Here is a 22,883-nt window from a genome sequence, read left to right on the forward strand (position 1 = left end):
AGGTTTTTTTTAAACAGCACGGCCAGACCTCCTCCTCGTCCGGAGGATCTGGGTGCGCTGAAGAAATTGCGATTTTCTCTTGTAGTCAGCACTCAAAGACAGATGCACATGCAGACAATAAGCCCACAGGTCTGAAAACAAATCCTCCTGTGTGTACTCCTTAATTGTTTTGACCATACATTATAACTGGTATACGTCTTGAATAGCTTGATGTGTAGAAGGAAAAAATGGGCATGTTTGTGTTTCTTAACCTGTTATAAGTTATAACTATGTTGTACTGTACAACTACACATAGTTATTACCAACACAAACCAACTTATTACAGCCCCCCGAAATGCACCAAGTATCATTTAAAACTCAGGTGTATCTTGTCCAGTGTTGCAGAGACACATACTACTAGTTATTGAAGACAATTCACTTGATAATTTTTTCAATGACTACGACACGCACTACATGCGCATGCGTCCATGCATTGAGAAAAGGGAACGCGTTGTGCTAAAGGAATACATTCCGCTGGACCGTTATTTTCCTGTACAGTTGTCAGATAGTCTATTGTAAACAGCGACGCCGCTGCTTTGTTTCACTGCTGGATCTGCTGGAGGGAGATGCGTTTTCATATCAGTGCTGCACAGCGGGCGCCTCCCACTCGGTGCGCAAAGACAGACGCTTATTTCTCTCATTTACAAACAGTCAATATCATTTGCCAACGTGAACTAAGCTCCCTGCACTAAACTCTCACCGCGGATTATACTAGTGTGGTGGGCAATATCGATGGTAAGTGAAATATATAAAAAGCTTTTCAGACTTGGAACAGCTCGTATTTTTGGAAGTAGCCTCCTATACAGCACCTTTTATTTCCAATGTATTTGCACTGTCTGCACTCAATCACTTAAGCTGTCAAATTAGTTTGGCTGTAGCCTGTACCATGCATGTAGCCGTTGGTTTGCAGAATTCTGTTCATTTCTGAAAGACCCTATTATTGTTTAGGCGGTTTCAGTTCTTCAGGTCTCAATTATTAATACTATTGGTTTGGTTTACCTTGCATTCACTGTGACGTTAACCAAATGCAGGCGTAAAACGGCGGGCACGGGCATACAATATCATATCAATATCAACAGTTTCCTTTTAATGCACATACTGTAACCTACTGTATCTAGATGTGGGGGGTTGTTGGTGTTAGGGCTAGCTATTATGTTTGTGGGGAATTAATTATCGAGTGCACTCTAATACTTGCTTACAGTTCACATTGTTTCCCTTAAACAATAGATGGACTTTGTTGTATCCTTCTTCCTCATCTCCCCCTTCCTCTTCCTCATTATTATGTTTATCTTTTTTATGAATACATTTGATTTGTATATATATATTATACCTGTTCAACAATGAGTCCAAACATCAACATCTGCTCTTCCCTCATCAGCTGAAAGGGGAGAGGGGGTGGGGGGTGGCACCGGGTGCCATCTTTATGCACATGGCCCATTTGGGGGAAATGTACATGTGTAATGGAATCACTCCACCACTTAACATGACAAGGCAGGATGTGATGGGGACAGGATGTCTTTCAGAGAGCGCTCCTCGAGGTCCTCTTCAGGCCGCTTCTAAGATGAGTTTGGATTGTAAAAAAAAAAAGAAAAGAAAAAAAGCCACATAACCACAGTGAACGTGAACCACGTTTACAGACTTCACATTTGAATAGGGAACATTTGCATTGTGCACCGCTGGCCCCTCATGTGTCACACTGTGAGGGGCAGACACCACATGTCCTCCTTTGAAGTGACTGCGCCACAAAGAACAGCTACTTGTATCAAAGAGATGGTAGAAATGATACACCAGGAGAAATCTGTTCAAACAAGGTATACAGTTACCATATTGTCTCTCTAGGCTGGGTAGGCCTACAGAGAAGGCACTCCCTGGAAAGGCATTACATGTTCCATAACGCAGCACCTGTGCAAAGCATGGTTGGTTCCCTTCACAGTCATGAGAGAGGGTCAACCATTGGTTAAAACATTGGATTTGAGGTACAGTATGTGATGCCCAGACATAAACTGGTCAAATGTAAATGCCAAGGTTGTACAGCAAGTGTTGTGAAAAAGTTGTATAGCCTGTGTCGAATGCATGAATATCAGGCTTTATATTTAATAATTGCTCTGTTGAGAACCATGGGAGGAAATGGGCATTTCCGCAACTCTCCTGTACTCTCTAAAAATCATCGTGCCACCCCTTGTCATGCCTGTCAATCAATTGCAAACAGACATGTTGAGAAATATAGTTAAATGACTAGTTCTATTGAACCGTCCGGCCCTTCAGCTCTCAAGTGCATGTAGTAGAGGCCTTTCATGCAATGCTTAGAATGCCAATTTCTCCTCCATGCTTAAAAGAAACAATGCTATGTGCAAAACAAATGTTGCTATGTGTTGATATGATGACAAACCTATCAACAAAATTGTAATCATTTGGTGGCTTATTACAGGATCTTTTAGACAACAGTAGAACAGTAATAATATTAATCCCAGTGTTTTACATACTCTACCACCACTGACTGCACACAATGAGGCATTTTCTTTTGAAAGTGGTTACCAATGGTTACAGGCATGCCATGTGGGAAGAAAGAGAACTACACAAACATTCTGCACAAGGCCTCTTATTGGGGCTGGGCGATTTGGCCAAAAAATCACATCATTATATTTTCCTTTGTTTTGATGGTATAACGTTATTTCACAGTATTTTGTTTTAGAATAGAATAGAATAGAAATACTTTTATTATCCCGTGGGAAATTTGACACTGCAAATCGCTCAACATTTAAACATTTAGACAGAACAGGTCACGAATTAGAATAATACAACGAATCAAATCAAGTTGCCTAGGATAAGAGTAGAGTAAAATAGAATAAAAATTGAATAAAATATACAGTAAATAAATACAGTAAAAATATACTGAGGTCTACAGTAGGTGTAATATTGCACATGGCTGTTTCAAACTAAGTCCAGGAAGATGGTAACTGCCACTCTGTGCTCAGTGATGCAGTGAGGCACAGTGATGCATTGTATAGTCTGATGGCTGTTGGAATGAAGGACTTCCTGTGCCGTTCAGTGCTGCATTTGGGTAGTGTGAGCCCTGAACATGCTCCTCCTGTCAGCCAAGTCTGTGTATAGTGGGTGGGAGGGGTTTTCCCTGATGGCCTGGAGCTTAGCAAGGCGCCTCCTCTCCGCCACCATCGCTAGGGAGTCCAGCTCCACCCCAACCACGCTACTGGCCTTCCTGACCAGCTTATCCAGCCTGTTTGTGTCCCCTGCTCTCAGTCCGCTGCCCCAGCAGGTCACAGCTAGCGTACAAGAAGGCACCCGCCACCACAGACTCATAGAACATCCTCAACATCCTTGTACAGACATTGAAGGATCTCAGCCTTCTGAGGAAGTAGAGTCGACTCTGGCCCTTCTTGTACAGTGCCTCTGCGTGTTTTGCCCCGTTCAGTTTGTTGTCGATGTGCACACCGAGATATTTGTACACCTCAACCATGTCCACATCAACTCCCCTGATGGAAACTGGGGTCACAGGTGCACTCCTCCTCCTCCCCAGCTCCACAACCAGTTCCTTGGTCTTCGCCCACATTTAGCTGCAGGTGGTTTTTATCGCACCATGTGACGAAGTCCACTATCAGTTCCCGGTATTCCCTCTCCTAACTGTCCTTTATACATCCCACTATCGCAGAGTCATCAGAAAACTCCAGTACAAATTACAATGTGATATGACATCCTTTGTAATATCTTTATCTTGGAATACTTATCACTGGGTATACCTCCTCCCAGCCTCCTCCCAGCCCCTCCCTCTATCATAACCGTCTGTAGTGTGATAGTAAAGGGTTAACTTTCTGTAGTGTGGTAGTGAAAGGGTTAACCCTTTCTCGTGTGGCAGTGACAGGGAACCTTCTGTTATTGTCGCAGTGAAAGGGTTAACCATTTGGTAGTGTGGTAGTGAAAGGGTTAAAGAGTGGGCCAATGGGAACGCTCTATCATAACTCTTAAAGAGTGGGCCAATGGGAACGCTCATAATATGATGTTATAATGTCATTGGGTATACCTCCTCCCAGCCCCTCCCTCTATCAGAACTCTGGGCCAATGGGAACGCTCATAATAGGGTGTTATAATGCTGTGTGGCTTCCTGGTGGTCCGGTGCTGCACTCTGTTTCTCCGGTCAGCAGAGAGTCTTTTATGGGAGGATGAGTTGCCTCCTGCCCGTCTGGCCTCCTGCCAGGCCGATCTTCACCGCTGGATTAGGCCACAGCAGCGTACGTCAGGCCTGTGTGGATGAAACACAATGTGGAGAGGTTGCCCTGACTCCCAAACTAATCCCCATTCACACTCTGTTCAATGTTGGGTGAAAAGGTGATGTTCTGAGGGGTGTGTGTACTGTGTCTGTGTCTGTGTGTGTAATGTATCTGTGTACATGTGCCTGTGTGTGTGTGTGTGTGTGTGTGTGTGTGTGTGTGTGTGTGTGTGTGTGTTCATGTGGGTCTATGTGTGTGTATGTGTGTGTGTGTGTGTGTGTGTGTGTGTGTGTATGGGCCTGGACAAGTGTGTGTGGGTACTGGCCTGTGTGTGTGCATCTAGGTGTGTGTGTGTGCATGTACATGTGCCTGTGTGTGTTTAAGTGGGTCTACATGTGTGTGCCTGTGCGTGTGCATGTACATGTGCCTGTGTGTGTGTGATTATGTGGGTCTATGTGTGTGTATGGGCCTGGACATGTGTGTGTGGGTACTGGCCTGTGTGTGTGTGTGTGTGTGTGTGTGTGTGTGTGTGTGTGTGTGTGTGTGTGTGTGTGTGTGTGTGTCTCTGTGTGTGTCTCTGTGTGTGTCTCTGTGTGTGTGTGTGTGTGTGTGTGTGCATACATGTGCCTGTGTGTGTGCATGTACATGTGCCTGTGTGTGTTTAAGTGGGTCTATGTGTGTGTGTGTGTGTGTGTCTCTGTGTGTGTGTGTGTGTGTGTGTGTGTGTGTGTGTGTGTGTGTGTGTGTGTCTCTGTGTGTGTGTGTGTGTGTGTGTGTGTGTGTGTGTGTGGGGGGGGGGGTTGTCTAGGATTTGTACATTTACAAAGGGAACAGGATTGGGGAGGATTACCCATGTTGAATTATTCCGCTATGACAGAAACGGAATGGTGACTGTAACTGGTGGGAAATGAACAACTGGGAATTCTTGGATCTTCTCTCGGATCGAAGAGGGATTGTTTTGACAAGTCCTGACTCTGCTTCATTTACAGGGATCAGGGAGCATTATATATATAGAGGCTATTGATCTATATCCATTATATAGAGGCTGTTGATCTATATCCACCACACAAGGTCTGTCTCTGTTGTTTAGTTTAGTCCTGTTTCCTCTCAGTGTAGGAAGTGGGAACAGAGTCTACGATCCCCAAGTGGAAATGGTTAACCGCTGTTGTTTGGCAAAATATGAATGTACTCGTTTTCTCTTCCAGAGACGTAATAAACACCAGACACACATTTCTAGAGCTGAGAATATTATAATCATGGGAGCAACCAAATTGTTAGCAAAGTGAGCATGTTCGTGCAGGTACATGCATGCACGCGCACACACATGCGACACACACACGCGACACACACACACGCACGCACGCACGCAAGTTATTCTGGTGGTGAACTGCCAGAGGGTGTAGATACCATTGATCTTTTTATAGTTTTATCAAACACAACAAAACAATGACTAAATCAAAGTTTTTTCTGCACAGTTTGTTTTACATTGGGAATGATGAGAACCCGATGCTGTATGTGGAATCGATGCCCAGTGTAACCTTAACCTTGCCTGGCAGCTCTTTGTGCACTCTCCCCTGTGGGAGGACAGCCTCAGGTTAGAGAGATGCAACCATCGTTTCATCATCTCGTGGCCATGTCCACACTGTGCGGTGGCTCATAATGACAATAGTGCTGGTGTCTTCATCCACCAAACACACACACGTTTAAAAGGAAGAGAGAACTGTTAAGTGGCTGTATATGAAGGTACACCGTCATGGATCCATGCAAAGGTACAAGATACAAGATACTTTAATGCACACAACGATGGTTGGTGGTAATTGTTTGCGGTACAGTTTGTTAAAAGCACTGGGACATTAACATGAAACATCAGACATCAAACGCCCATCTCCCAATCCCCACAATAAATACATGTATACATAAATATGGTATGGATTCTTACTATACTGTTGTCCATGATACATATCGTAAAACATCATTTTATATACATAATACTTATATATTATACAATTTATATATTACAAAGAAAATAGACCATTTAGAATGAAATAGGACCATGACAATTGTATAAGACAAAGACATAAAAATGTAAAAAACATTTCTTTACTGGAAAACTATACCGTCACATAAGTAGGGCTGCGCAATATAGCCAAATATCATAGCACAATATAATACTTTTCTTAGTTTTGACAATATGTCGATAATTGTGGTTTTCCAGTACAAATTACAATGTAACATGACGTTTTTCTTTATCTGTTTTATAATACTGCTGCAATGTGCAATTATATAGGATTAAGCAGTGTAGTGCCATGTTTGGAAGTAGAGGAGCAGCACCTACTGTCTGACTATGATTATAGAGTGTCGACATCATCTACACTTTGGTTTATTATTTGAAAATACATAGAAGTGGGCTCCCTGCCCCCCCCCCTGACTACACCCCTGGGATTAAGAAAAAAAATAAAAGGATATTGTTCACGAGAGTATTGCGGCTCATGGTTAAAAGACATCTCCCACTGTGAAGTATTAGGCTATAATATGCATGCATGGCTGGGCAACATACCAATATTTATTCTTTATCGTCCGTGTTATTATGAGATTTCCATATATCGTGAGTCATGTTATGCAATTCTGTTGTCAAAATGAATCATAAAACATAAATATTAAGAAAATCTTTGAGAATGTAATTGGAATTTCAATATTTTTTGACCTGCAATCTTGGACATCATTGTGCTCATCTCTTACTTTCTTCTCCTTCGGCCCTGGATGCTTCTTCTGAGCGAATAAGCTCTGCAGTTCATGCAGGATGTAACAGAAGCAACCTGTATTTCAAGTTCACAGTCTTCCTTTAGATGGAGTTCAGGGAGAAAAGGAGGATTTAATTTTTATAAAAAAATATTAATAATTCTTGGCCTCGTCACTGGTCAAATATCCAGCCGAATTATTTAACTGAGAAGATTTGAGCCGAATAAATGTTGCAACTTCTCCAAACCCACGACATAATCCTTTATTTCCTAGTTGTGCAACAGGTCAGGCCCGTTTGTAGCATGTGAAGAGGATGCAATTCATGGCGTGCTATTTAAGCTTCTCCTCATTCAAGTAGTCAAACTATTAGTTACTTCCTAGATTTACCCTGCTGTGATTGGATTAAATTCTCGCATAATTTGTGTTTTAGGGCAGATTTATTTCTCTCTTTTTTTTGTGTGCGAGCAGAACATGTGGCTTTGTTTAGAGAGAGTGTATCTGGTCTGAGAGAAGCCGTCTGTTGGTGAATAGTGTTTAGAATACAAGGTTATTTTCCTCCGGCATATTTCCATAATGACTGCACTGCAGTGTCTTTATTTTAACCCGTTAGAATAGGCCTGATTGTTATTATTAAAGGGATAGTCCTGATTTTCTTTTAACCCCATTTCCCACTTACCATTGACGATGTCCACACTAGCTCTGGCTAGTTAGCCACAATCCAACGTGAAGTCAATGGGACAAGCTCCTGTCTGTACGAGCTGACTTGCTGAAATCTACTCTGCAGTGCCGTCAAAGTAGATTTCGGTGAGCCTCAGTGAGCTTGTGCAGACAGAAGCTTGATCCCATTGGTTTGTGGCTAACTAGCCGGAGCTAGTACGAGGAACAGCTTTGCGTGTGCTGAGAAAGAATTCTACCGCTGAACATCATCGCCACTGGTAAGTAAAAAAAAAACAGGGCTGGGGTTCCAAAATATCACAACTATCCCTTTAATAATCACGCTTTCTCAAAGATTAATTTCATGGGATTTGTGCTCTAAAACTAGGCGGTACACGCTGGAGAAAGAGACAGGGGACGGAGAAGGGATACCTAGAGACACAGGACATAAGCCCACAGCAGCGTCTGTGTCCCCGTCTGCAGAACCACCAGGTTGCCTGAACGCCTTGGTTTTGGCCTGATAACATTCTCCCACAACTGTGAGCTTATTTTCCCAGTGACTCCCACTGAGATCCAGTTCCATAGTAAACTGTGAGTCATCCGGATGCAGTAAATGACTAACTTCTGTTACTGATAATCCTTCTCGTCATCAGTAGAGCCGAGGCTCAAGTTATGTGGGGATGCATCAAGAGTGGGGCTGGGTATCATTTGGAAATGTTCAATACCGGCGCCCGGGATTCGATACCGATACCAAAAACTATACTTTTGTACTTTGACTGATGACATTAATTACTAATTGCATTTTTCGATACTCGATAGTATTGAAGCGATTCGTTCGATGTCGAGCCCTAATCGACAGCTCCTGAGGACACAGCAATCTTATTCTGGAGCCTTAGGTCAGACAAACCTTTATTTGAAACCCCATCTGTCGTCACTTCAGTCCCTGGGGGCTTGCTTGACCACTCAGGCCCATGTGGGCATCCGGCCAGCCAGCTTTCCTCACTGTTAGTGTATGGCCCTAGCCGGCAGCACTTGACTCTCTCCTCTCCCAACCCCACTCCAAGCCCTCTCTGCTTGCCCCTGTTCCCCTGGCCCACATGCCACACAGACATTCATTGTGCTGTGCTGGTGTACGCTCTCTATGCCGCGTGTGAGGAGGTCCTGTCCTGTGCCTCCTGTGCTTCGCGCTCCTACAGGAGCCATGTGGAGCTGGTTAGAGCTCCACTCAATGAAGTTCTCTCACACACAGCGTCATGGAAATAGTGCAACGGCTGTTCAGGAGGCTGGAGTTGACAGGTAGTCTTTGATGAGGGGTGCAGGGTACGTAGGTAGAGGAGGCTAAGCTATATAATGGTTTTTTCATCTATTCACTATATTGCACTGGTGATATTCAAGACTTGACATTCACTGGTTATAGCTGGGTAATATATCAGTATTATAGTTATTGTATTGTGTGTGAGTGTGTGTGTGTGTGTGTGTGTGTGTGTGTGTGTGTGTGTGTGTGTGTGTGTGTGTGTTTATCAGTCGTGATACACAATATGCTTGTTTAAAGCAATGATAAAAGCAAATATTATTGCAAAATAATTTGTGAAATGTTTCAGATTTTCAAAAAAATCTGTTTCAGTTTGATTCTGTATCACACTTCATGCAGTCCAATATGATAAACATCAATTTATGAATCCACATTTAACATACCTAAGCATGTATCACAAAAAAGCCATTCTGAATATCATTTGAGCAGCTACTAGGTTATACAAAAATATCTAAAAACCTTTTCTTTATTGGTGACATTTCTGTATGGTGTTTTTTGTGTACAGTGTGATATCTTGTATTTTTTTTTCTCAACTGTATTTTTCATGTAATTTCTTCATTTGGGTGCAGAGACATAAAGGAAGTCAGTGTTGACAGAATACTTACATTTTAATTTTTGTTTGATTTTACTGATTGTACTTTTACGATTACAGTTTTTTACGTTTGTATCACAGAAGAGTGAATCAGTTAAGCAGCATCCTGTAGAATTGCTCAGAATTTAAGATTTCATAATCTTATACCCAGTTCATCTTTCTATTACAGGGAGAAGTCCATGATCACTACGTAACACATTTATGAAAAAACTGAAATGAAAGAGGGGAAAGGTAAGGAGTTTTAATAATTACTTTTTAATTACTTATCTAATGACTGCATTGCTGCATAGGTCATAAATGTCCAGGCGAGCCTAGAGTTGTACTATAGGCTACTTGTGCTTTATAATGGCAATACAATTTGAATCTAATCTAATCTATAGAGGCCATATTGTGCTTTTTGTGTTTCTCTGTGTGCTTTATAGCTGGAGTTATTTAGGAGAAGCCACCTAGGCTGTATTTCATAGTTTACTACACATGGTATATGGAAGCAGCTAGCAGATACTGTATCTGCTTCCATTCAGATCCATATCTGCTTCCATTCATTTGTACTAAGATAGGTTAGCGTGCAGCAAGCTATACATTCTACTGAATGCACACAGATGAAATTGGTATGTATCTACTTGTCTGACTCTGGAGAACATGGTAAGCGCATTTCCCATAATGTTTGTGCGTTCCTTTAATCACAATTGAACATTTATCATTTAATGGCTATAGACAAAGGGATGATCCCAATACACCCCCTTGGCCCTACCACTAGGCCCTACCACTAACAGTGTTTCCCATTAATTACCTAGACTGTGGCGGCCCGCCACAGTTTTATAATGAACCAAAAAAAAATGTTTAATTATTTTTTTTATATAGAGTTTGCCAATAGGGATGTATCAGTAGTATTGACAGTGGTAGTAGTCGTAATAGTAATCCAGTATATTATTTTATTTTCTAAAAAAAATAAACCAGTTCAACACAGGTAACCACTTTTGCTTCATTTCTTTGATGGCTCAAATGTATGCTCTAGTCTAGTCCAGTGGTTCCCAAACCTCTCCTCGAGACACCCCAGCCGTTCCATGTATTTGTTAAATTCCACCACCAGCACACCTGATTCAACTAATAAAGGGCTGGTTAAGTTGAATCAGGTGTGCTGGTGGTGGAATTTAACAAATACATTGAACGGCTGGGGTGCTTCGAGGATTGGGAAGCACTAGTCTAGTCGATTTTGTGTTTTTAGCACAAAGTTCATCATAGATCTAGCCTCTTTATTTTGCTCTCAAAGTGCACCAGATGGATGCATTTAACTTTAAAATGTACAAAATTTTTTTAAGTTCGGGCCATTTTTTAAATGGCTAAAAGTGATTTTGTAATTTTGCAACCGTGGGTCTCACAGGGTACTTTTAACCCTGTGAGGCCTAAATAAAAAAGACATTAGCAACTTCAGAGGCCAGAGGGTGAGACCTACAGTATAAACACATGAAGGGTGCCGTGACTGAAAAAAATGGTTGAGAAACGCTGGTATATGGTGTGGCTCTTTGTGGTACCACAGTAATCTTTGTGGCTCTTAGTTTCTGACTGGTTGGCCACCCCTGGTGTAGGGTGTCTTGATGTCGTCAGCTTGTGACTGCAACTTGTTCCTGTTTGCGGATGACTCAGCCCTGCTGGTCTCTGACAAGAACAAGTTACAGGTTGAAAAAACCCTCAGCTCGGAACTAGGCAAAATCTGCATATGGCTCGCTGATAACAAACTATCATTACACATGGGCAAAACAGAGTCCATTCTCTTCGGCTCAAATAACAAACTCAGCAAGACCGACGGCTTCTCAGTTACAGTGGGTGACAATATTGTCACAAGGAAAGATGAAATGACCTACCTGAGTTCCATCCTAGAGGCTAATCTCTCCTGTGACAAAATGGCATCCAATGTAATAAAAAAAGTCAACCAACGAACTCGATTCTTGTACCGGATCTCCTCTCTGGTAAACAAGAATACCCTGAAGACTCTGGCAGGAGCACTCATTCAAGGGTACTACGACTATGCTTGCACCTCATGGTACCAAAGCACCTCAAAGGCGCTAAAAACAAAATTACAAACATCTCAAAACAAACTGGTCAGACTACTGCTTGACCTTACTCCTAGAACCCACCTCACCCCTGCCCACTTTGACAACCTAGGATGGCTTAGAGTAGACGACAGAGTACAGCAACTTGCAATGGGCCTGGTCTACAAGATACACTACATGACCAAGGTACCCATGTACATGTCAAAATACTTCCCAAAGGTCAGTGAATACCACGATCACAACACCAGAGGGAGCTCCACAAATCATGTTAAACCCAGATTCGGCTCAAACAAGGGACTAAAGTAAACACGTTTCTCAATTATGCCACATCAATGTGGAACGCCCTACCCAAAGCTGTAAAGGAATGTGAATCACTACCCACTTTCAAAATCACTCTCAAGGAACACCTACGGGAGACTGCAATTAGAAACTGGCCCCTGTAAATGTCCTAACCCAACCCTCTAATGTACAGTAATTTACCTAGTATGGTTTTGTCAATATTCCAATGTACAGTTTTGCTTGTTTGTACAGTGTCCCCCCCCCCCCCCCAATGTAAATTACCTAGTATGGTTGTCAATATCCCAATGTACAGTTTTGCTTGTACAGTTGTACAGTGTTTCCCCGCCCAACCCCTCCCTACCCAACCCCCCCCACACAACCCCACCCAACCTCCTCCAATGTACAATTTTTACGTCAAATGTATATACTCCCTTTTCTGGACTCTTTTTGTATCACAAACAGTACTGTATTTGCAAATCTGGTATGTCATAAATGTATAGATGTAGCAGTACTGTCTATCTGTATGTCATGTATGTCATATATGTCCTGATGAATTGAAAATGGGGGACCCTGATGTAAACAAGACGAAAGTCTTTCTCTGGTCTGCATCCCCTTAACAATTGTGTGTATTGAGCTGTACTGTATTGTACCCATTCTGCAATCTGTTAATAAAGTTTTCAATCAATCAATCAATCAATTCTTTTGTGGGTCTAGGGAAAGTGATAATCTAGCCCTCCAACTGGCCCTCCAGTGTTTTCAGAGGATGGAGGGGTAGAAGGGACTTAGGTTTTGGTTTCCCTTTGCGGAAATATGCTTTTTCTCTGTCTCACACAGTCTCAAAAATAAAAAGATTGTAAGCACACAATTAACCTAATCTCAAATGACGTTGTAAATAAAGTGCTGTGTTTGATACATACAATAAATACGTAGCCTATCATTATTATATCTAACTACATTATAGGTCATAGATCATTTTTGACAACTATGGCCAATAAGCTGTGACATTGCGCCATATTGTATAGCAAAATACATATTATTATTGTTGTTACATTATTATTCTCTCTCTTGCATGGTTGCCTCCGCCGTCGGTGTGTGAATGTGTGAGTGAATGGGTGAATGCAAGGCATAGGTTGTAAAGCGCTTTGGATAAAATGCAGTCCAGTTACTAGTCCATTTACTTTAACAACCAATTTGACGACCACCAGATTATAAATGAACTAAATATATTGTGTGATTAAATCTTCATAACATGTCATCATGTGAGATCATTTACAAGAGTAGGCGGCGCCGCGGGGCGCCCGAGTGGCAAACCACGTAATGCGCTGCGTCGCAACACGGCCGACCCGGGTTCGATTCCCAGACCCGGCGTTCCTTGCAGAATGTCTTCCCCTGCTCTGTCTCCCATTCCTCCTCTCTCTCTCTCTACCGGACTGCCCGGTAGTAAAAACCCAATACAAATCTACAAAAACATAACTTTTCCGAAAGGACAAGTAACATTTACAAGAGTAGGCAACACTGGAGTTTATAGCAAGAAAAGCTGTGACATGTTCCCCACATCGTGAAGATACAGTCTGTTCTGATGAATGTATTGCTGCGTACTGTAGCTCATAAATGTTCAGGCGAGCCTAGAGTTGTACTATAGGCTACTATCTGTTGTGGTTTGGTAGATGTGTTGGACCCAGGTGCAGTACAGAACAGATATGACGAGAGGCAGATGCTGGTTTTCAAACAAAGCACTACTTCTTTAATTTGAGTAGATCAATGAACACACATGATGGCAGAAAAACAAAAGGGGAGAAATCTCCATCTCCAAAACACGTTGAATATGCTTCACAATACATAGGATGCAATAATAGGATACAATAATCGGGGAAAACAAAGGGGAGAAAGCAAGGTCTCCAAAACACGCTGAATGATAAACACGTCAAAATGACGGTTCTGCATAAACACACGATAATATAAACTAATAATTAAAAATAATTCAACAACGAATGCAATTGGCAATCAAAGTGACACGCCCCCCTCCCTCGTGCTGCTATGATGATAATTGTGTCAACTGTGGTTGTACTGGGCAGCTCCCAGGTGTGAATGGAACTGTGTGAATGTGAAGCAGGGCGTTCCTGAAAAAGAGCATCTCTGCTCAGCGAACCTACCCTGGGTAAATAAAGGTAAAAAAAAACAAATGATGAACGCAGCCATAAAGGGCCACTACCTGTTCTCCCTGGCCTCCCCCCCCACTTAATCACCACTAGACCCCAGGCCCCTTTTATCTTCTTTGTTTTACTGTGTCCTACCTGCTTTTATTATTATTTCATTGTCTTACTGTGTTTTTTTTATTTAATTTTATATCTTGCATTGTATTATTTTTGTCTTTTTATCAACCTGCCTGTGAAGCACTTTGGTGCCAGCTGCCGCTGCCTAGAAATGTGCTATACAAATAAAATTTACTTGACTTGACATAAAGGTATGGTTTCCTTACGCAGAAAATATATGTCTGTTTGCTTTTTTGATAATTACATCACTGCATAACTCATAAATGTTCAGACAAGCTTAATATTTGGTTATTTAGTGATACTCAATATACCCAATTCAAAATAGTAGCAAATGAGTTGCATTACTTGTTTGTGGACTAACTAGCTGATATCCTTTACAACTACTGAAAACTGACAGACTGACCGATGGGCCTATCAGGGTAACCGGAGTAGATCATGCAATCTCTTCAGGGAAGCAGATTGGATTTCAAAAAATTTCATAATTTCCACAACAACAACAACAACAACAACAGTTCTAACATTCTGGGTAATGTCACATCAACATACAGTACCTTCTGTTGCAATGAGATTGAAAAACAAGATTTTCACTGTACACACAGCAAACAGCAATGGCTGGTGAGGAAATCGCTCTCCCTTGCTGTAGGCATATCTCTGAAACCAACACTCAATGTGCGGACAAAGATAGCCGCACATCTACAGTACTGGACACGGATCAGCCTTTTGGCCTGTACTGATATACGGTGGCTTTACAACTCCTTTGGTGTCACATGAAGGACAAAAGCTGGATCCAGCGATTTGTTTGTTCCCTTTTACAATGCTGTGGTGGCTTTTCAACATGTCCTTGTATAATAGCTGAGCAAACAAACACAGCACAGCCTCTCACCCCACCCCACGCAAGAGAAATACACCCTGTTTCAATAAGCAGAAATGACCCGTCTATTCATCTGTCACAAACCATTTAGTTTGACTGGTGGCGGCTCAAGTCTCACCAAACTGGAGTGAAGGCCACAGAAAGTGCCTGTGGTGGTGTTAATAGATCATGTGGTCCGCACTCCGCCACAGTCTGCCAGTTTGGGCACGCATGATTTACCCAGAGACGACAGTGGCACTGTTTGACTGTTGTTGCCATGCAGAAACTGCATGCACACTGCTATATTATATTCAACATTTGTTTGTACCATTTCCTAAATTAGAGACCAAAGCAATGTTTTTAAATAATCTGTCTGGCGGTTTGTAAAAAAAATGTAAAATGCATTATCATATTTATGATGTTTGATATAGATAGCTTTTTCACTTATTACCTTATTATTGCCAGCAGGCAACTGGGAAGGGATTATGCATTTGGTTGCATTTGTCTGTGTGTCTGTGTGTCTCCCTATCCGGAGATAATCTCACCAATTACAAGGCCATGGTGGATGACATTGGGCACACAGGCTGACATCCGTCCAGGGAAGTGAATGCTGGAATATTTTTCAAATCGTTCAAATACAAGTATTTTATTTGAATGAATTTCCACAATTGTCCATTGAAATATATATTCAGTATAAAGTTAGGCTATACTACAGGTGATACTACACAGGTTCACTGCTCAGAGCCTCTTTTTTATTCTATCTAGCTATTTTATTTTCCCCCATCCCAATTTAGTCGTTATGCCAATTCCCTTCCTGGTCATTGCGCGCATTGCCCCACTGTCGGCCTGTGGAGGGTGTAGAACTACCACATGCCTCCTCCGATACATGTGGAGTCGCCAGCCGCTTCTTTGTGTGTGTGAATGTGTGAGTGAATGGGTGAATGCAAGGCATAGGTTGTAAAGCGCTTTGGATAAAATGCAGTCCAGTAGTCCATTTACTTTAACAACCAATTTGACGACCACCAGATTATAAATGAACTAAATATATTGTGTGATTAAATCTTCATAACATGTCATCATGTGAGATCATTTACAAGAGTAGGCGGCGCCGCGGGGCGCCCGAGTGGCAAACCACGTAATGCGCTGCGTCGCAACACGACCGACCCGGGTTCGATTCCCAGACCCGGCGTTCTTTGCAGAATGTCTTCCCCTGCTCTGTCTCCCATTCCTCCTCTCTCTCTCTCTACCGGACTGCCCGGTAGTAAAAAGTAAAAACCCAATACAAATCTACAAAAACATAACTTTTCCGAAAGGACTAAGTAACATTTACAAGAGTAGGCAACACTGGAGTTTATAGCAAGAAAAGCTGTGACATGTTCCCCACATCGTGAAGATACAGTCTGTTCTGATGAATGTATTGCTGCGTACTGTAGCTCATAAATGTTCAGGCGAGCCTAGAGTTGTACTATAGGCTACTATCTGTTGTGGTTTGGTAGATGTGTTGGACCCAGGTGCAGTACAGAACAGATATGACGAGAGGCAGATGCTGGTTTTCAAACAAAGCACTACTTCTTTAATTTGAGTAGATCAATGAACACACATATGATGGCAGAAAAACAAAAGGGGAGAAATCTCCATCTCCAAAACACGTTGAATATGCTTCACAATACATAGGATGCAATAATAGGATACAATAATCGGGGAAAACAAAGGGGAGAAAGCAAGGTCTCCAAAACACGCTGAATGATAAACACGTCAAAATGACGGTTCTGCATAAACACACGATAATATAAACTAATAATTAAAAATAATTCAACAACGAATGCAATTGGCAATCAAAGTGACACTCCCCCATCCCTCGTGCTGCTATGATGATAATTGTGTCAACTGTGGTTGTACTGGGCAGCTCCCAGGTGTGAATGGAACTGTGTGAATGTGAAGCAGGGCGTTCCTGAAAAAGAGCATCTCTGCTCAGCGAACCTACCCTGGGTAAATAAAGGTAAAAAAAAACAAATGATGAACGCAGCCATAAAGGGCCACTACCTGTTCTCCCTGGCCTCCCCCCCCACTTAATCACCACTAGACCCCAGGCCCTTTTTATCTTCTTTGTTTTACTGTGTCCTACCTGCTTTTATTATTATTTCATTGTCTTACTGTGTTTTTTTTATTTAATTTTATATCTTGCATTGTATTATTTTTGTCTTTTTATCAACCTGCCTGTGAAGCACTTTGGTGCCAGCTGCCGCTGCCTAGAAATGTGCTATACAAATAAAATGTACTTGACTTGACATAAAGGTATGGTTTCCTTACGCAGAAAATATATGTCTGTTTGCTTTTTTGATAATTACATCACTGCATAACTCATAAATGTTCAGACAAGCTTAATATTTGGTTATTTAGTGATACTCAATATACCCAATTCAAAATAGTAGCAAATGAGTTGCATTACTTGTTTGTGGACTAACTAGCTGATATCCTTTACAACTACTGAAAACTGACAGACTGACCGATGGGCCTATCAGGGTAACCGGAGTAGATCATGCAATCTCTTCAGGGAAGCAGATTGGATTTCAAAAAATTTCATAATTTCCACAACAACAACAACAACAACAACAACAGTTCTAACATTCTGGGTAATGTCACATCAACATACAGTACCTTCTGTTGCAATGAGATTGAAAAACAATATTTTCACTGTACACACAGCAAACAGCAATGGCTGGTGAGGAAATCGCTCTCCCTTGCTGTAGGCATATCTCTGAAACCAACACTCAATGTGCGGACAAAGATAGCCGCACATCTACAGTACTGGACACGGATCAGCCTTTTGGCCTGTACTGATATACGGTGGTTTTACAACTCCTTTGGTGTCACATGAAGGACAAAAGCTGGATCCAGCGATTTGTTTGTTCCCTTTTACAATGCTGTGGTGGCTTTTCAACATGTCCTTGTATAATAGCTGAGCAAACAAACACAGCACAGCCTCTCACCCCACCCCACGCAAGAGAAATACACCCTGTTTCAATAAGCAGAAATGACCCGTCTATTCATCTGTCACAAACCATTTAGTTTGACTGGTGGCGGCTCAAGTCTCACCAAACTGGAGTGAAGGCCACAGAAAGTGCCTGTGGTGGTGTTAATAGATCATGTGGTCCGCACTCCGCCACAGTCTGCCAGTTTGGGCACGCATGATTTACCCAGAGACGACAGTGGCACTGTTTGACTGTTGTTGCCATGCAGAAACTGCATGCACACTGCTATATTATATTCAACATTTGTTTGTACCATTTCCTAAATTAGAGACCAAAGCAATGTTTTTAAATAATCTGTCTGGCGGTTTGCAAATTTTTTTTAAATGCATTATCATATTTATGATGTTTGATATAGATAGCTTTTTCACTTATTACCTTATTATTGCCAGCAGGCAACTGGGAAGGGATTATGCATTTGGTTGCATTTGTCTGTGTGTCTGTGTGTCTCCCTATCCGGAGATAATCTCACCAATTACAAGGCCATGGTGGATGACATTGGGCACACAGGCTGACATCCGTCCAGGGAAGTGAATGCTGGAATATTTTTCAAATCGTTCAAATACAAGTATTTTATTTGAATGAATTTCCACAATTGTCCATTGAAATATATATTCAGTATAAAGTTAGGCTATAGTACAGGTGATACTACACAGGTTCACTGCTCAGAGCCTTTTTTTTATTCTATCGAGCTATTTTATTTTCCCCCATCCCAATTTAGTCGTTATGCCAATTCCCTTCCTGGTCATTGCGCGCATTGCCCCACTGTCGGCCTGTGGAGGGTGTAGAACTACCACATGCCTCCTCCGATACATGTGGAGTCGCCAGCCGCTTCTTTGTGTGTGTGAATGTGTGAGTGAATGGGTGAATGCAAGGCATAGGTTGTAAAGCGCTTTGGATAAAATGCAGTCCAGTAGTCCATTTACTTTAACAACCAATTTGACGACCACCAGATTATAAATGAACTAAATATATTGTGTGATTAAATCTTCATAACATGTCATCATGTGAGATCATTTACAAGAGTAGGCGGCGCCGCGGGGCGCCCGAGTGGCAAACCACGTAATGCGCTGCGTCGCAACACGACCGACCCGGGTTCGATTCCCAGACCCGGCGTTCTTTGCAGAATGTCTTCCCCTGCTCTGTCTCCCATTCCTCCTCTCTCTCTCTCTACCGGACTGCCCGGTAGTAAAAAGTAAAAACCCAATACAAATCTACAAAAACATAACTTTTCCGAAAGGACTAAGTAACATTTACAAGAGTAGGCAACACTGGAGTTTATAGCAAGAAAAGCTGTGACATGTTCCCCACATCGTGAAGATACAGTCTGTTCTGATGAATGTATTGCTGCGTACTGTAGCTCATAAATGTTCAGGCGAGCCTAGAGTTGTACTATAGGCTACTATCTGTTGTGGTTTGGTAGATGTGTTGGACCCAGGTGCAGTACAGAACAGATATGACGAGAGGCAGATGCTGGTTTTCAAACAAAGCACTACTTCTTTAATTTGAGTAGATCAATGAACACACATATGATGGCAGAAAAACAAAAGGGGAGAAATCTCCATCTCCAAAACACGTTGAATATGCTTCACAATACATAGGATACAATAATAGGATACAATAATCGGGGAAAACAAAGGGGAGAAAGCAAGGTCTCCAAAACATGCTGAATGAAAATAAAAAAACGCGGGCGATAATGTTATCAGTTGGGCACTGCCAGGGCCAACTAACGTTATTTATTGTTCTGACTCAAGACTCTTCGGAGCAAGAGTGGACAGGGTTTTGGTGGACCTGCTGAGAAAGGTAACGTCTATTTTACCGAACATGCCTTTGTAGTGATCCCAGAAACGATTCCGCGAAGGGACCCCCCCCATGGTTTGAGAATCATTCTACTATGGTCATGTTACCTTTGACCTGGAAATAATATAGGTGGCAGGCGAGCATATGCGCACAAAACACTGGATTATTTTGAAATGGGGCATTTCTTAGCATGGGATAGTGCAGGAACGAAGGTATGTAGAACTAAACGTTTTTTTCCCTGTTGGAGTATACATATTTCCTTTCAAATGAGCCATACTATTGTCTCCATAGCTATAATATAGAATATACGATGGGTCTGCAGACATTGTGAAAATTGTCAAAAAACGCTGGCACCAGGGAGTACAAATGGAAAAACAGCGTGGCAGTCAAAGAGTTAAGGAGAGTGTTTTTGTGTTTGTCTTTGTGTTTGTCTGTCTGTGCATCCGTCTGGTGGAGATCTGCGCTGTACTGAGCACACCTTTCAAGTTGATAATATTATTGATGTAAAATTATTGTAAACACTTTCTTCTTCTTTTCTGGTGAAATAATTACAAGGTCTATAACCCTCCTTCAATGATTAAATAAGTGGAATAACCAGAAAAGGGGAAATAAAAAACATTATTTGGCAGCAAAGCAGGGGAACTTGTGTGGGAAGAACATGATGGCTGGATCAGATAATAAAAAAAGGAATGTATTCATACTTTATTTTAACCTGGGAGTCATTGAGGGAGACTCTCATTTTCAATAGTGCTGAGTGTACATGGCATTTGAGATTACAAAACACATACAATCAATTTAAAACATACAGTAAATCAATCACCAACACACACATCAAAAATATATACAGTTCATATGTAATATCACATCAGAGAAAGCAATTACAAGGATGGTTACGAATCTAAACCGACCAGAAGAGACAAGAGTACTCAGTTTTAGAATCTCGTAGTTTTAGAGATTCCATGAATCCACTGCATCAATAAATCCCCTCCATCAATAAATCCCCTGCATCAATAAATCCGCTGCATCAATAAATCCTTCCAAGATGAGTTCTAGCACGGGGTACCTGAAGAACTAGACAATCACTGGAGCATGTTAAGCATGGACCGGTGTTTCAGAGCAGCATAGATAAGGTGGGAATAGGGCTTTACAAAAATACAGACACCAATGATTACCCAACCGGCCTTATCATGTAGAACACAGTGGTGAGTGTTGTAGCTACAGTATCACTAATAAACCCCAGGGCTGAGTGATAAATATTATATACATACTGTACAGTATACCTTGTGTTTCAAAGCAACAAGGACGCTGCCAGCTATCCTAGGAGCTTTTGACACTATCTATAGAAAGGAATATATTAGCCTTAGAAGTCTTCTGAATGCAAAACGCAAAGCCCCCTTTTCTTTTTCTTTACACATATCTTTGATAAAAGGAGAATGAGCTAGCTAAGCAGTTTTATACATACATATGCATATTATTTATATGGTTTGGGAACAACACTAGACTCAGGATATAAAGAGACAACGTGGTCGGATTAATGAACTAGGACAGGGGTTGCCAACCAGTCAGAGACTAAGAGCCACAAAAATGACTGTGGTACCACAAAGAGCCACACCATATATACCAGCGTTTCTCAACCTTTTTTTCAGTCACGGCACCCTTCATGTGTTTATAGGTCCCACCCTCTGGCCTCTGAAGTTGCTATAATGTATTTTTTATTTAGGCCTCACAGGGTTAAAAGTACCCTGTGAGACCCACAGAAATTAAAGATTATTACATTTTTTATTTCTTTTTATAAATATCCTCAAACTAAATCCTCAATTTGAATAAAGTGATTGATCTGATTAAAGTCTTTTTTTAATTAAATCAACTTTCTTTAATGAATATAACTCATCAGTCAACATAAATAATCGAATAAGGGCACGGTTGGTACGAAAGTGATGGTGATGTCTTGATGGAGCACTGAGTACCAAGCGGATGCAGATAGGCTACATTATTTATGATAAATGTTTTATAATTTTTTTTATGATGAGTCATACTATAATAGTATAATACTATAATATTAGTGTAGCCTAATCTTTATCTGCAACTGTGAAGAAAAACCCCATTGGTTTAAACAGAATGAATAGACACATAAAAAAAATATATATAAAAAAAATATTATAATAATAATTATATATATCTTTTTGATTTAGAATTCGAATGTCAACATTATGAACGAAGCTTCAAACTATTCGGTACAGCCCTTTTAATCCTTTAAGCCCGAGCGGTCTGGTACTGGACTGCAAATGACATCACGCCATAAATCCATCTCTACAGAATGTATGAATTAATGTTGCGTTTTCTTTTCAAATGTAGCCAAGAGTAAAGACCCTAACCCTGTCAACACAGCAGTCAAGTGTATATTTTCAGCAGTATGTTTTTACCAATGATTTTAACTGTTATTAGTGAAATATAAGATTATAGAAATCTCAGGGCATTGAGTCGGAAACCGGTGCATATTGATGGTAGGAAGTGGCGCAGCCAAAATTGAGTGTAGTCTTTTGAAGGAAGAGACCCAGGGCTTTTGATGGGATTGCGGATTTAGAAAACTACACTACCCAGCTCATGCCTGTCAATCATCTGACTTCTGGATTTCCTTTTTTATTTCTCATATTTTTCGGGATTATCTCCCACAAACCTGAACATTATTGCCATAAAACAGAACGCAGTTAGTTTCTCTACCTTTCTGTGAACGTTGCAATCTGATGAAAAATGTCGGAGAAATTTACATTATAAAAAAGTAACTGTACTTACAGTAGATTTCATTCACGGTTTGTGAATCACGCCTGGTGATACTAAATCCAGATTGAACTCTGCCATTGGAAAGGGGAGATTTGGCCCGATCCATAGATGTGGGACTTGGCCATAATAAGGTAATTTATAGGCCTGATATTCTATATTCTATAATCATATTTCAAATTGCAATCAGTACTGTGTCTACAAAACCTTCTGTTCAATCAGCTTCCCTTTATTCATTTGCTTAGATTTTTCAGGTCTGGCTTG

The 22,883-nt window shown here is 41.3% G+C and overlaps 1 protein-coding gene across 1 annotated transcript in view; it reads left to right on the forward strand.

Annotated features, from left to right (window-relative positions):
• Window positions 1-643: 643 nt before the first annotated feature.
• Window positions 644-22,883, forward strand: part of st3gal4 (ST3 beta-galactoside alpha-2,3-sialyltransferase 4) — a 91,901-nt gene continuing 69,661 nt past the window's right edge. Inside the window, exons 1-2 of the mRNA XM_084329004.1 lie at window positions 644-774; window positions 9,729-9,790. The gene's annotated coding sequence lies outside the window, so the exon portion shown is untranslated. The remainder of the gene's footprint in view (window positions 775-9,728; window positions 9,791-22,883) is intronic.

This window comes from Notolepis coatsorum, assembly GCF_963971535.1.
Source record: "Notolepis coatsorum genome assembly, chromosome: 1".
NCBI classification, from domain to species: domain Eukaryota; kingdom Metazoa; phylum Chordata; class Actinopteri; order Aulopiformes; family Paralepididae; genus Notolepis; species Notolepis coatsorum.